The 15,751-nt window shown below is 38.8% G+C and overlaps 1 long non-coding RNA gene across 5 annotated transcripts; it reads right to left on the reverse strand.

Moving 5' to 3' along the window:
- Window positions 1-3,900: 3,900 nt before the first annotated feature.
- On the reverse strand, window positions 3,901-7,076 carry LOC110798544 (uncharacterized). 5 transcript variants are annotated; one of them, XR_002536103.2, is made up of 4 exons: window positions 6,938-7,076; window positions 6,656-6,841; window positions 6,140-6,227; window positions 3,901-4,438 (listed from the first exon to the last, which is right to left on the reverse strand). It is a non-coding gene; the product is annotated as an uncharacterized lncRNA (long non-coding RNA). The 5 variants fall into 5 exon arrangements; XR_002536097.2 differs by having other exon boundaries at window positions 6,140-6,320; XR_002536104.2 differs by having other exon boundaries at window positions 6,652-6,841.
- Between the last annotated feature and the right edge of the window lie 8,675 nt (window positions 7,077-15,751).

Genomic DNA, 15,751 nt, shown 5'->3' on the forward strand with positions numbered 1-15,751 from the left:
CCATGTATACTAATTTTTCTTGATTTTTGAAAGTTTTTTGTGGCTCAAGCTTTCTTGATGTGGAAATCTTTGCATCCATCTTTGCCATGTCCGACTATTCTTATTGGTGAGTTCGTTCGTTATTACGGTTCTTTGCGGGACTTGCTCCCACGACATTTCCGGTAATATCATTCTAACTCTCATGCATTCTTTGGGGTCGGGCATCATATATGCGGGTGTAGACACCTACTTTTGTCCCCATTCCCGAAAGGGAAGGTTCGATGATGAGAACATAAATCTCCACTTGGCAACGCATCTCCTATAAAAATAACGGATCTCAATCACCCTTTCATTTCAGCCAAAGCTGTTATTTATAGAAACCTGCTAAGAATAGTAACAGCCGTAAAAGGTATTTGTTAAAAGTGGCAAAGTCAAAAAAGATAGAAACCTGTCAGAATTAGGTGTTGCACTCCAACATAAATCCTAAAAGAGATAGAATTTGCATTCTTGGTATAATTCGAAAATAAGAGTTACGTATTAATTAAAATCCTAACGAACCTAGAGTTCGTAATGGGCCCAGACGCATTCCGTCATGAGTTAATACGCACTAAAAGACTCGGATAAATCTCAAAAGCTCCGCGTTCTAAGAGTCCAAATCTGACAAAGAACTCGGCCAAGATCCCATTTTCAACGCCTGAATCTGGGCGCCAAAATCTTCGGCGCCCAGCCCTGGGCGCTGAAAGTGCCTTGGGCCGTTTTATCTTCGGATTCTTTTTGGATTCGTATCTTACAATCTATCTTTCCACACACTCTTTTCCTATAAATGCAGCCTAAAAACGACGTGAAAAAAGGACACAATTCCATAATCTGAGTATTGACTCTAGCCTTAAGCCTAAGCCCCACGCTGCGAAATTGATCCAGCGTTCTGTCGCAATCGACCAAAAAGTCGAACAGAACGCATCCTGCCCCTTGTAGCTTGATGAATTAAGCCTAAATACCGGAACATTGCTTAGAAACCCGAGATTCGCTAAATAAAAGGAGAAATAGCAAAGCCAAGTGGTTAGTTTTCTGAAAACCACAACGCACCTCTCAAGGGTGCGTTGTAATGTGTCCCTCATATGATTTAATCGCTTTCATCACCCTTTTATAAAATTGTCAAACTATTAATTTGATTGATCTATCACGCCTAATAAGATAATACCTTGGACAATTGAATTATCATGCTAGGTACCTTAAATCAATCTAAATAAGATAATCACGATTGATGTAGTATTATGTGTTGCATATTGCTAAAATCAATTCAGAATAGTTTAATAGTTTAACGCATGTCCCTTCAATTATTTATGCTGAGCTAGTAAGGATAACCTGCCTCTGGAGTATTATCGATGAGCACTCCTCTCGGTAGTTACAGTCCCCCGAACTCTCAATCTCTGCCCTGCGGGTGTACGTTGAGCGATCCCCACACCAGGGATCACAAGGGAACCTATGGCCGTCGTGGTCGAACATAATGGCACTCTCTTTATGTCACGATAATCGGGTTTTGTCAGTTTTTCTCATTGTCGTTAAAAACTAAATGGCGAATCCTATATTACTAGTCGATTGGGTGTAAACTCATAGGAAATCCAATTACACTTGATCTGACAACGTCACGCCCACGAGGGACGAGGTCACGCATTAGCCTCGTGCTTTTTCGACCCCCTCACAGTGGCGACTCCGCTGGGGATGTTAATGAAATACTCGTGCTCGTAGGTAATCAAAATAGCCGAAGGGTGAAACGATCCTACCCCGCGTTTATTTCCCTATCAAGTTGGGACGACCTTAAATCAGCATATTAATGTGAACGGACAGAACCGCATAACGAATCTTGGCTCCCTTGGCATGTTTCATCTCGGGAGTTGGGAATAAGGATACCCATCGCCACCCGGGGGGTGCATACGCTTCGAATGTTGTCCACTCGGCACTTTCGCTAGTAGTACACCTATCCCAAACCAAATCGCTCGCCCACTAGGTCCCTCTCATTGGTGCATGCCCCCTTGGCTTACATCGTGATTGGCCTCTTGGGACGAAATTCGCTCGTGAATGCACTTCCCCGACCGGGGCATGTGTTGGATCGAGGATAGAGGAGGTACCAAGCCGGCGCAAATATTACCCATAGAAGCCTATCATAAACTACGTGACATATTATTTTGCTTCATGTTGTAATGTTAGTTGTGTGTAGAGAATTAAGTGATTGTGTGTGACAAATAATACTAGAAAACCAACGACCCTAAAAATTGCCCAAACATTCATAAACACCAATTGGCCAAAGAGTTATACCAAAATACGTGTTCCGCAGCCCCGGGCGATCGCCAAAAAAATAAGTGACGTCCAGGACAGCCTGTGACGGATTCCACAACGCTGCACAACGCGTAAAGGACGTTATTAGGCAAGCACGCAAAATTAAGTCGTATGTACGAAAAAAAGGATAGACGAACAGAATACGAGTACCAGTCAGGGACGCATTTTCAGCGCCCCTGGCTGGGCGCCAATCATTTTCAACGCCCCTGCTGGGCGCTGAAGTTGCTGCCTGGCCTTTTGGTCAGGCACAGCAGCCTCGGTACCCGCGCATAAAGTATACGTAGCAATAAAAAAAATTATAACAAATTTGCTACGAGGACGTATGAAAAAAGGCACTCGGTTCTAAGAACGACTTATAAAATAAACAACTCCTTGTGCCGTCATTAGGCCTCCTATGACGACAATGTTTGGCACCAAAACCGAGCATGCTAATTAAAATAACTTTGAATGTCACACGGGCAAATGTTTCGAAAATCCAAAGAATGACCAAAAGAAGAGCCAAAAGTGTACCAACAAAAGTGAGAATAGAAAACCAATACAAAGAGTCAGAAGTCTAGACTAAGTAATGCTTAACTTTGGGCCTAAACTTTAGCTTGTCTTATGCATAGGCCTGGTTCTGCCACTTGGCGTCGATCTAAAAATCAAAGGTTAGTGCGTCTCGAAGCTACATCACCAACACAAGGTCTAGCAACTCCAAGCTCCATCCGTCATTCCCCCTTTCAAGGATCTCCGCTTCCCCAACCTCGATTCGCACCCCCAAACACGTCCATGGAAGAATTACGAGACCAAATGGTCCAAATGACCCAACTTATGAATCAACTGAAAATGGAAAACGAATCCTTAGCGGCTGCTCAAGCCAAAAATGACCTCGATAACGAGAAGAAGATCGAAAAAATGGTTCTGCAGCAAACCATGGGGAACAAGTATTTCTCCCTCGATCCTAAACCTTTTCCCGGTAAACTACCGGAAAAGTTCAGTTCATCTGACTTACCAAAGTTCAAAGCCACGGACAATCCCCGTGATCATCTCTTGAGCTTTGTGAATGCCATGAACTTGAAAGGTGTGGACAAGTCCATGTATTTGTCTGCCTTTCCTTTGTCCTTGGAACCTGTGCTACTCAAATGGTACTACCACCAGGACCCTAAGATCTTCCCCACTTGGGAGGACTTTGTCAATGTCTTCATCAAGCAATACTCGTCAAACATGCACTACAACAAAATAAGCTTTTAACAGCGCTTTTTTCATTTAAACACATCGCTTATAAAGCGCTGTGAATTACTAGCGCTGTTAAAAACATAATAGCGCTTTTAATAGGCGCTGTTGATGTTGCCACATTTAATAGCATTCAATATATAAGCGCTGTCAAATCTCTTCTTATGACGAAAACTTTAACGCACTCAACAACCAATTTAGTATGAATAAAATTAGTAGCATTTAACTAAAAACGATGATATTTGTGAACGAAATCTGTATTTTTCGTGGTTCTCTTTTTTGTTATGGTTTTTTATTTAATAAAATACCTGTAATATAAAATAAAAGAAACAATTTTAAAGCTTATGATAATTTAACAATTGAAATGATATATACGATCTAACTTCATTTCTATCATATCAAATGTGCGTCTCACTGTCTCATAACTTAAAAATAATATACAACAATCTATTATCTTCGAAAAAAACAAAGAACTATAAATGTTATATAATTCTATTAACTTAAATTTAACACACTAAAATTACAAAATGGCAAAAGTTTATGTTCACATATCTTCGCAACATCGCTCTTACGTGACTTTTTAAAACCTATAATTGTACCAGTAGTACCATTAAGCAATCTGCCCTTCACACTTAAGTTCTTTAGTAGCATCACCCTTGTACCTAAAAAAGATGAAGTTTAGTGGGTGCTATTCCAAGATTCAATTGATCAATCCAAGATTTCTTCCCTTTATCAAAGGCTTCATTAACAATAGTTTCTTCTCCCAACCCTTTTAATCTCATATCATCACTTGATTAACATCTGATATTATTGGAATTAATCTCACAACCGTCTCATAAGGCTCTTCGAAACGACGACGTTGCTGAAGCAGCTCAAGACCTTCAGCATCTAACTCCACTGTTCTTATACCCTGAAACAGTTTAATAAGTTTTGCGTCAGATAGCCTGAAGACTGTTTTCAGATCCACTTCTAACTGAAACGAACTATTCCAAGAATCTCCAGTACATGCTCTAATGTCTTGCTTCTTTCTTATTGAATTATTTTGAATAAACTGGTTCTTAAGATCGTTTTAATTGCAGGTACCCCTTGATGCCTTCAAATTAAAATTCATACCCCTTCAAGTTTTCTAAGTATGACTAACAACCTTTGACATTTAAAAAAAAACAAGTGTGAAGAAAAGAATTTTCCTAGGAAATTTAAAGGACAAATGTATCTAGGAGGCAATGAATTAAGACCTCATTTAAACTGGTTGAGAACCTGAGACTCTGAGAGGCTGAAACTCCACTTAATTATTCAAACTGAATATGACTAATACATGTGCCCGAAACTAATACATGTGCCCGAAACTAATACATGTGCCCAAACTAACTCATAGCTCTGAGCCTCTGACACTTACAACAATTACTCCGGATATGATTTACCATCACTCCGAAAACTACTACTTTCCACCTCATCATTACATCTAAGTTTTTGAGAATCCCGAAGGGGTTGGGAAAATAGTGTACCTTTAAATTTGTTAACTACGAGAGATCTTTTTCTAAGGAAACTTTCTCATATATGACCTTTATAAACACACTTTTGTCAGAAAGGACCCTGTAAAAAAAGGTGGAAAATTAAGGCCCTTATAAATGGTTTTGTTTGCAAGGAAGGAAATTTTGCCGGTTTCCTAGTGTTGACCTCAAATCTCTAGCATTGACTCTCACTGCAAGTGGCTAACCATCCCCCCCAACCCCCACATCCCCTCCTTTTACCCATGGTTTCATTGTATGAGAGACCAACAACTATGGAGGGAACTTGTATGGACTGTGGTTAACAAATTAAAGTTGCACCCTTTCTTAGCTAGAAAATAGAAACACGAATCTCTTAAGAACTTGGATCAGAGCGTCCCATGAAGGTGATACAGAACTATAGATGGACTCACTACAGGTATACCACTTAAGATGAAAGTAAACAGACCAATAATTGTATTATACAAGAAAATTTACTTAGTAAAATTTCTCCCTTTGAGGCAGGACCTTGGAAGAACCATAGAATCATTGCAGAGGAAGAAGCAGCAAAAAATGACATGCTGCCCACATTATATAACATACAGAACTACTGAATCGTGAATGTTTCAATATCTAACCCACATACAACATTTCGGATTTTTACTCAAATTCAGCATAAATAGCAAAATTCAAATATGCTCCTTAAAACAGCTTGCACCACCACATACATATAGGTTTGCAGTATTGTGTTAGTGGCAATTCTAGCGCTAACGACTCTAAGTTCATCTTGCCAGTTGCCACTCATATAAAACTCAAAAAGTAACAAAGGCAACATTCAATTCAAGGTTGGAAGAATAGGGTTCAGACAGAGACGGAATGCAGAAAAAATTAGAGATGAAAATAGGCAGATTGAAATGTAAAAATGCAATTCAGACAACCTTGTATTAACGTGAGACAAATTAAAGAATATCCTTCATCCAACCCCAATCATATTCGGAACCGGATTCATTAGAGTTCCTCAAACCCATCTTAAAAGTTAAAACTATATGCAATAACCACCATGGACCTGCTATTTGTTTTGAGGCAAATACATTATAAACACTAATCAAAGATAGAACACTCACCATCTCATGAATAAAAACTCAGTGTCAAACATTAGATAGTATTCTTGAATTATTCTTTGCTCAAAAAGCTACTTGGTGTATCTATCACCTACAATCATATGAAATCCCCAAACTAGTCAGCATAGATTTTATTGTTAGTGCTAATTTCCCTTTGATCCACAACCGTTAAGCACTTGGATAGCTGAGAAACAAGAAGAAATTGTGAGTTGTGACTACACAATAACGCAAACATATGAACAATGACACCTTCAACAACATCAACTAACAACAAACACAACGATAACAATTACAACAACAACAAAGTTGCAGCAACAACTGATAAACCTAGTTAAGGTCTAATTCCTAAAAGAATATTTCTGAAATCATATTATCAGAAACCAAGCAAATCTCCAACATCAAGTATGAAGAATTGGTAAACCAGGATATCAAATTGTTATATGAAACTAGAAAAATTAGTTACAATTGATAAAAACCTGGAAAGAAAAATTTAATTGCTAATTTAAAATACATACTCACAATTGATAATTCAACCGCACATCCGTCGGGAACTATGTGCCCTAGATAAGAAGTAGAAGTCGACAGAGAAGAAGCCCATTTAAGAAACCCTAGTTTTAGATTGAAGGAAATCCTTCAATTTCACCAAATTCAACCTTGGATTCGATAAGTTGCTTCCATCAGTATCGATCTATCTGAAATCTTAACCTTTTTTCCAATTACAAAATCAAAATCAATAATTTACCACAAATATGATCAATGGTAGAGATATAATCTTCAGATTGTATGGATCGAAAATAATACCTGGGTAGACAGGCCCGAACATATCTGGAAGAGAAAGTGGAGTGAACAGAAGCATTAGATGCAGATGCAGTTTTCGAGAGAGACATTTTTTTGTTGTTTGTTTGATGAATTTGATTGAGTAATTGAGATTAGAGCTGGCAATGGGTTGGGTTGGGTCGAAATCAGGTCGATCCATTTATAAACGGGTTGAGATTTTCCCAACCCAACCCGACCTGTTTAATTAAACGGGTTGAGATTTTCAACCCAACCCAACCCAACTATAAACGGGTTGACCTGAAGTTGACCCGCTTAATTTTTTTCGCTTAATTTTTTTTCCCACTTTTAAGTGTAAATTGATTTGACTATAGAATTGCGAGGTGATTTTGTTATGGCATATCTCATAGCAAAAAGTAATACTTCAATATGTATTTAACATGAATCAAAACGTCAAATAATTATTCAATGTTGAAGAGAAAATGAGAAATAAAATCTTTCAAATCACATTCTACAGATCTATATTACATACTTGCTTGAACTTAAACGGGTTAGGCGGGTTGTTTTCGGGTTGAAAATTTCAACCTGACCCAACCCATTTAATTAAACGGGTTGGGTTGGGTTGACCCATTTAATTAAACGGGTTGAAAATCTTGACCCAACCTTTTATTATTGGGTTGGGTTCGGGTTGGGTTGGTGGGTTGGGTCAAATTTTGCCAGCTCTAATTGAGATTGTGGAGAGAATGAGAAGGAAGGTGTAAGTGTGTAACCAACCGAAAGTAGTGGGAGATAGAAGGGAGAAAGGGGTGGGAAGGAGTGCAAGTCTGGAACTGGGAATGTCGTGTATTTCAATTCGTAAATAAAATTAAAGTGCCACAGTTTTATTGAAAGATGCTTTTTATCAGCAATAAAAAATAAAACGCTGTTATTTGATATAAATAATAGCGTTTTATGAAAAATGCTATTAATTAGGTGCTGTTAATTGACGTTTATGGCGTAGTGATGGATTTTCAAGTCACCATGCGCGAGTTGGAAGTCCTCTTCCAAAAGAAAAACAAAGGTTTCACGACCTATTTTGCTAGATGGAGAGACCAAGCGGCCCAACTAATCAATAGGCCTCCTGAAACTGAATTTGTCCAAAAATTCATTGACAACCTGCACCCAGCTTATAAACAACACCTTAGGTACTTGGGCGTTGATACCTTCTAAAGGATTTATGATGTAGGAATAAAGATCGAGGATGACCTCGCAAAAACAGTACAAAGCAAGCCTGCATACAAAAGTAACACCTACAACAGGGGCCACACGCCTCAAGCCCAAGAGGTCCACGCCGTAGAAGAAACCCCAACCCGAAGGAGCCCTGGAAGGTGGACCCGAGATCGAAAGTTTGCCCCACTCGGGTCGACTCTAGTACAAGCCTTCCAAAGACTAACCAATCAAGGAAAGCTAAGGCCCATAGGCCCCACACCCGACTCTTCATTAAAAAATAAATATTGGGTCGAGGGCACCTATTACAAATTCCATCAGGGAAATGGGCACGATACTGAAAACTGCTGGAATCTAAAAAACACGATCCAGGATATGATAGAGGATGAAGTAATACCTCTCCCTAACGTTGGCTAACCCAACAACAACAAGAGCCCACTCGGTTCTTGTCACATCTCTCTCGATCAACCAGAAAATAAGAAATTTGACCCTATGGTGTATATTACGCCTCAAGATGCACCACTCGCCATGGTCCCTATGGATCAAATCGAGAAAGAAGTGTGCGGTGTGTGGGATGATGACGCTGAAGATGTCTACCTGTCTCAAGTATCGGGCCAGGACCTCTTTACTGAAACTTGGCCCGGGCATGCTCCCATTGACACCACCCCTCAAGAGTCCGAAGTTGACAATCTCACTCGGTCCGGAAGGGTATACCAACATGATATTCGCCCACCTCCCGGAGACGACATCCCAGTCAGACAGACTCCTGAAAACATACGGCACACCACCGTCGCAGAAGTCATCGAAAATCCTCTCTTGAAGCAACTAGAAAGAACTAAAGCCGAGATTACCATCTGGGATCTCATGTGCACTTCAAAGGAACATCGTGAAAAACTTATTCGCTCACTTGACCTCATCTCAGTCCCTATGGATATCACACCTGACTCGTTGGTTAACCACGTCACAAGAGATGCTAAGGAAAAAGCAATAGTTTTTACTGACAAAGACTTACCTAAAGAAGGAGGCACCCACAATAAGGCCCTCTATCTAGTGGTTGGATGCAAAGGACAAAACATCCCCCTAGCACTCGTAGATAACGGTTCAGCGGTAAATGTCTGCCCATTGCGAACCGCCCATTGCTTGGGGCTAGGAAGCGATGGCTTCCAAACCTCCACGCAAGGGGTACGAGCTTATGATAACTCTCGAAGGCCTGTGTTGGGAAAAATCAACCTCACAATACAAACTGGGCCCGTGGCACATACCACGGAGTTTCAAATAATCGACATCAATCCCACTTTCAACCTCCTCTTTGGACGCCCTTGGCTCCATGACTTAGGAGGTGTGGCTTCTACCTTGCACCAAATGGTTAAACTTAACCATAACGGGGTAATTCTGGAAATACGCGCACCTTCTCTCGACGTCAGTTGTACTATGGTTGGAACGGCCGAAACTGCAGAAGACCTTTACAGTTTTCAAGTGGATGAAGCCATCCAAGTCATTGAGGACTATAATTTAGCATTTCTAGATCCGCATGCATCCCGGGTCATCCCTAAAATATTGCTAGCTCAAGGCTATTTCCCGGGAACTCCATTGGGCATAAGGAAGAAGAACTACATGTTCCATCCCCCACCTAACAAATCTACTCCCTTTGGCCTAAGCTATGAACCAACGGAGGAAGATATTGCTGACCACTTATCTAGGCTACGCCTTAAGCTAGCCGAGACAAAACAAGCCACCCTTCTTCCCCCACATCAAAGAACCCTTAACGGTATGTTTGTCCGGGAAGGAGAAGAACACCCATGCTGTGACTTCCCTGAACCCTTCGTTCAGGATGGCCTGCTAAAGCCCGTATTTGAAATTTTCCATGACTGTCATACTTTGGATGAGGCACCCCACCTCACCAAGACTGAAACAGCTGAAATATTGGACAACCGCGTACAAATTAGGGGTTGATGATTTTCTACAGTTTGCTTTCAAGGAAATAAGTAACAAAACACCGTTGAAATGTCTGTGCTTGAAATGTAGATTGCTTTTAGCCCAAAATCGAAAAGACATGCAATGTCACTTACTAGTATATGGTATCGATAGTAGTTATAATCCATGGGTTAGTCACGGAGAAAATGATGAGCAATATGATAATAGTGATGAAGCTGACACAGAGGCGACCGAGGAGGTTGAGGAAACTGAAATGCCCTTTGACGACCTGGCTCCATTAATTTTCGATGCAACAAATGCGTGGAATTCAACTTCTTCGGTGTTGGATGATAATGAGAATATTACTGATTATGGTTTAAGTGGGGGCAATAATGAATATCCAAAGGAGTTAATGACATTGGTGGAAGATATGGAGGCCGAGTTGTATCCAGGGTGTACCACATACAAGAGATTAGAGTTCATTATCTCATTGTTACACAACAAAGTAAGCAATAAGTGGACCGACAAGTCTTTTTCAATGTTATTGAAGTCTTTGCATAGGGCTTTTAATTATGACAAACATTTTCCTGCAAATGCTAATCAAGCAAAAAGATACACAAGAGCATTGGGGCTAGATTATGTAAAGATTGATGCTTGTATTAACCATTGCATTTTGTATCGAAAGGAATTTGCGAATGAAGAAAAATGCCCTAAATGTCTGGCTCCTAGATGGAAGGAGAAAGTTGTGCATGGTGGTGATGAATATTCAGATGATGAGGATGTGGATGTCCAAAAGACAACTCTAGTTTCTCAATTAATCTTGCGTCATTTCCCCTAATTCCGAGGTTGCAAAGGATGTTCATATCTTCAAAGTTACCAAGGCATATGCGATGGCATAAAGTTGATAACAAAGATGATGGTATAATGAGACACCCAGAAGATTCAGAAGCATGGAAGTCTTTGGACACAATATTTCCCGACATTGCTAAAGATGCACGTAATGTACGCTTGGGTTTATCTAGTGATGGGTTTAATCCCGGGCTAACATGAGTAGTAGATATAGTATTTGGCCAGTGATGTTGGTTCCATATAATCTACCTCCTTGGATGTGCATGAAGAGTGATAATATGATATTATCTTTATTAATTCCTGGTCCTAAATCTCCAGGAAATGATATAGATGTATTTTTGCAACCTCTAATAGACGAACTTAAGGAATTATGGGAGTCTAGGGCAAAAACCTTTGATGCACATTCCAAAGAGACTTTTAATATGCGGGCAATGTTGTTGTGGACTATTAATGACTTTCCAGCTTATGCTAATTTGTCCGGTTGGAGCACTAAAGGGGCTCTTGCATGCCCTAATTGTCATTTAGATACACAATCTCATTATTTGAAGCATGGACACAAGTATTGCTATATGGAACATCGAAGGTGGCTACCAGAAGATCATAAATGGAGGCTTAATAAGAGGTCGTTTGGTGGGAAAGTGCAAAGGGGTCCTCCTCCCGATAATCTAAAAGGGCATGATGTGATGGAGCAATTAAGCGGATACTCAAATGTAGAGTTTGGAAAAGAGGTTAATGGAAAACGTAAGAGAGGTGAAAGATATATCGTGCATCAATGGAAAAAACTAAGTATTTTCTACCAATTGCCTTATTGGAGGCATCTCTTGGTTCGGCACAACTTGGATGTGATGCATGTGGAAAAGAATGTATGCGAAACTATCTTAGGCACAATTCTTGATTTAACGGGAAAGAATAAGGACTCTCTGAATGCTCGATTGGACTTAGCAGACATGAAAATGCATGACAAGTTACGTGCAAAGTCACTTGGGAATAATAAATGGCAAGTCCCACCGGCACCTTACAACTTGACTTTGAATGAAAGGAGGAAAATAGTAACATTTTTATCCAAATTGGCTTTCCCAGACGCTTATTCATCAAATATTTCACGGTGTGCCTCCTTGCAAGATGGAAAGGTAATGGGAATGAAAACTCATGATTATCATGTTTTCATGCAAGATTTACTTATGCCGACATTCAAAGGTGTCTTAGATGAGAATATTCTAGAGCCTTTACAAGAGCTTAGTTTGTTTTTCAAGCAATTGTGTTCTAAAACCTTAAAGGTTGATGAGCTAAACCAAATGGAAAAAAACATAGCAATCACCTTATGCAAGATGGAACCATATTCATTCCTGCTTTTTTTGATGTGATGATACATCTTCCTATACACTTGGCTAATGAAGCTAGACTAGCAGGGCATGTACATTATCGTTGGATTTATCGCTTTGAAAGGTGAGTTTTGTTAGCTATGGTTATAGTAGAATTACATTTATAGTGTTGTTGTACTAATTTTTTTTAATTATTAGGGAAATGCGAACATTTAAGTCGTTTGTGCGGAACAAAGCTCACCCGGAAGCTTCAATTGCTAACGGGTACATTGAAATGGAATGTATGACATTTTGCTCGAGATATATGTCTAAGATTGAGACGATATTCAATCGCCCTGATCGAAATGATGACATTAGTCATTCTCAACCGTATAACTTGTCCATCTTCTCTATAACGGGCAAGCCTTTGGGGAAGACTAGTCTAAGACAAATGACTGTTGAAGAGAGACTAGAAGCTCAACTTTATGCATTGTTTAACTGTGATGAAGCACAACCTTTCTTGACGTGAGTTTTTTCTTATATATATAGATATATAGCGTTTTTTCATTTAATAAATGAAACTAAGTAGGTGCTTATACTTTTATGTGTAGTGAGTATGAAAATGAGCCGATCTCTCAAAAATTGACCTTTGCAAGTGGTTTGAAAATAGAGTAAGTGAATGCATTATTTGTTTCACAACTTTTTATTTTGTTTAATTGTTTAGTTGTTAACTATTAATGACATATAGATTGCAAAGCTTTGGAAAGAAGAGGATCCTAGAGTTACCGAAGAGTTGTTGTGTTTAGCACGTGGACCGATGAAAAACGTTGTCTCTTTTGATGGATACGTCATTAATGGATTTAGATTTCACACCAGAAAACGGCAAAGAAATCGAAAAACTCAAAATAGTGGTGTAGTTGTGAAAGGGGACGAGGAAAGCGGACAAAAGGATTTCTATGGGATTTTAGAGGAGGTTGTTGTGCTAGAGTATGATGCCTTAAAGAATCGAAGTAGTCCCAAAATTGTGTTGTTTAAGTGTAAGTGGTTTGATGTGTTCGATGAGGAAAGGGGGATCAAAAAAGGTAATTTAGGAGCAGTGCTTATCAATGTTCATCGGAGGTTGAAAACCAATGAGTCATTTGCATTAGCTTCTCAAATTGAGCAATTGTTCTATGTAGCTTGTCATAATGAACCACAATGGAGATTTGTTATTAAAGCTAATCCACGAAACTTTTTCGATTTCCCTAATGACGAAGATGCTCAAGAAATGGAATCATTATGGGAACATGCACAATCACATGTACCCAACTATGAAGATAAGCAAGATGGAGATATCCCTTTAGTGAGAAATGATGTTGACTTTGAGGTGGTTGATGCTCATATTGTAGATGATGATCATATGAATGAAATAGATGGTGAACATGAGGAGAATGAAGATGATGAAGAAAGTGAGGATGAGTTTTTCGATACAGAGTCTATCTTGCAAGATTTTGACAATGATCTTGATGACGAGGGATCTCAAAGTGACAGCTCTACTGATTCACCAACTAGTGAATGACAACTCATCCTTGTGAGCGACAACTGGTATAGTTTATCAGGATATTGTATAAAATTATGATTTGCCTTTGATTTTTGGTTTATTAACAATTTACAATTTTGATAGTGGCGAAATGGTGCTTGTTTTTACAGTGTGTGAAGAATCGCGACAATTCTAGGAGGAGCTGCAATTGATAATTTTGAGGAATTATGTTTGAAGTGACTACTTTTAATTTAGCATACAAGGGAATTTACTTTTTTTTTTTTGTTATAGTCTGTGTTTGAATACTTGGTGTTATTATGATTTTTTTTTTTCTAATGTGTTTATTTAATTATAGTGACTTTAGTACAACTTTTTTTTAAGTATGTTTTTTTTAATTATAATGATTTTTATTGAAGTATATAGATAACTATTACTATTGTTATAGCCGATTTGTGAATATATATATATATATATAGATAGTTTGTGATTTGTCCACATGCGTGTTTTATTTTGATTTATCAATGCTAATCCTTGAAATTGGTAAGCATTTGCATATCTCCTTTCTATTTACAGAAAAATATCTTGAATAACTATTAATATAGATTCACTAACTTTTGATATAATGTTCATTGAATGTTTATAGGAAAATGTCAATCATCACAGCCCCATCTCAACAAGAAACCGAGCCACTGAAGTTGACTTACCGTCAGCAACGGAGACTTGATCAAGCTGCTCTTCGGCTTAAATTTCCTGGCCGCAAGAGGCGTGGGCCTACGAGGGGCATAAAATATGCTCCCGAAGGGATGAATTATGAATAAAAGGTTACAGTCACTTTCTTGGATGAGCTTCGACGTGTGGTTGGGGAAAAGGCAAATGAGTTCATATGTGATTGTAGCAATTGGGTGGAGGAGTTTTGTCTCTTAAACTCTGTGTATGTCTATGTTTGCTTTAATTTTGTAGCATATCTTTTGCGCACATGTATAATATATGTTTCATGAATAAACTGCTTTGATAACAAGAATTGGGCTAAAATGGATCCAGATCAAAAACAAAGGTTGTATGACAAAATTCTGGTAAGTTATTGTGGATTGAGGTTGAGGTATAAAGCTGCCACTCACTGTGTACATTTGATATAGAGCTGCCAAAGGTGTAGTAGGCTCACTGTGTACTAATTGAATGGACTAACTGAATATTCTGCATGTTACACAAGAATATCTAAAAGTTCTGAATTTATATGAATATTATTTATGGTTGTCATGCAGGGGAAGTATAATTTACCCGAGAAGGTTGGTGGTGCTAATGTAGTTGAAGCATTGAGCTTTCAGTGTTCTATTTTATATAGACATTGGAGATTCAGGCTCAAGGAAGCACATTATAGAGGCAAGACGAAGGCACAGGCAAGAGCCAATAAACCTTCGACTGTTGATAAGGAAGCATGGGTATGGTTGGTTGATGAGTACTGGGGTAGTCCAAAACAAGAGGTTTATTTCTTTTCCATGTGTTTAATTTACCTATTAATTTGTAATCGTACTATATTATTTTTACTAAGATTTTTTTTTGAATTTCTTACATATGCACTTGTAGCGTATTAGCAAAATTAATACAGAGAACAAGCTAAGGCTAACGGAAACACCAGCCAATGGTTCAAGGTCTACAACAAGAATATGCTATGACATGGTGTGTAATTTTGGAATTGTCTATTAGTAGGTAGCAATGTAATTTTGTATTGGTATACATGACGTATAATTATTTGTTGTATTACATGTAGATGAATGAGCCACCTGTGTTTTCCACGCAAGATCTTGAAGGATCATCAGAACCTGTTGAAGTGGAACAAGAACCCATCTATCTCAGATTGTTTGAGAAGACCAAAAAGTAAGTCGAACTTCTCGTGTCATCCCACCTAACTTGTAGTTTGTTGTAATTTAACTGCATTATCAGAATATATTTACCCAAGTTACTTTAAATTAGTGCCATTTAGAGGCAAGTAAAATTGGTTGCCTCAGTTTTTGATCAAATTAGCGAACACGAAGGAGTAATGTAGATTGCTGT

The sequence above is a fragment of the Spinacia oleracea genome, chromosome 3 (genome assembly GCF_020520425.1).
Source record: "Spinacia oleracea cultivar Varoflay chromosome 3, BTI_SOV_V1, whole genome shotgun sequence".
Taxonomy (NCBI): Eukaryota; Viridiplantae; Streptophyta; class Magnoliopsida; order Caryophyllales; family Amaranthaceae; genus Spinacia; species Spinacia oleracea.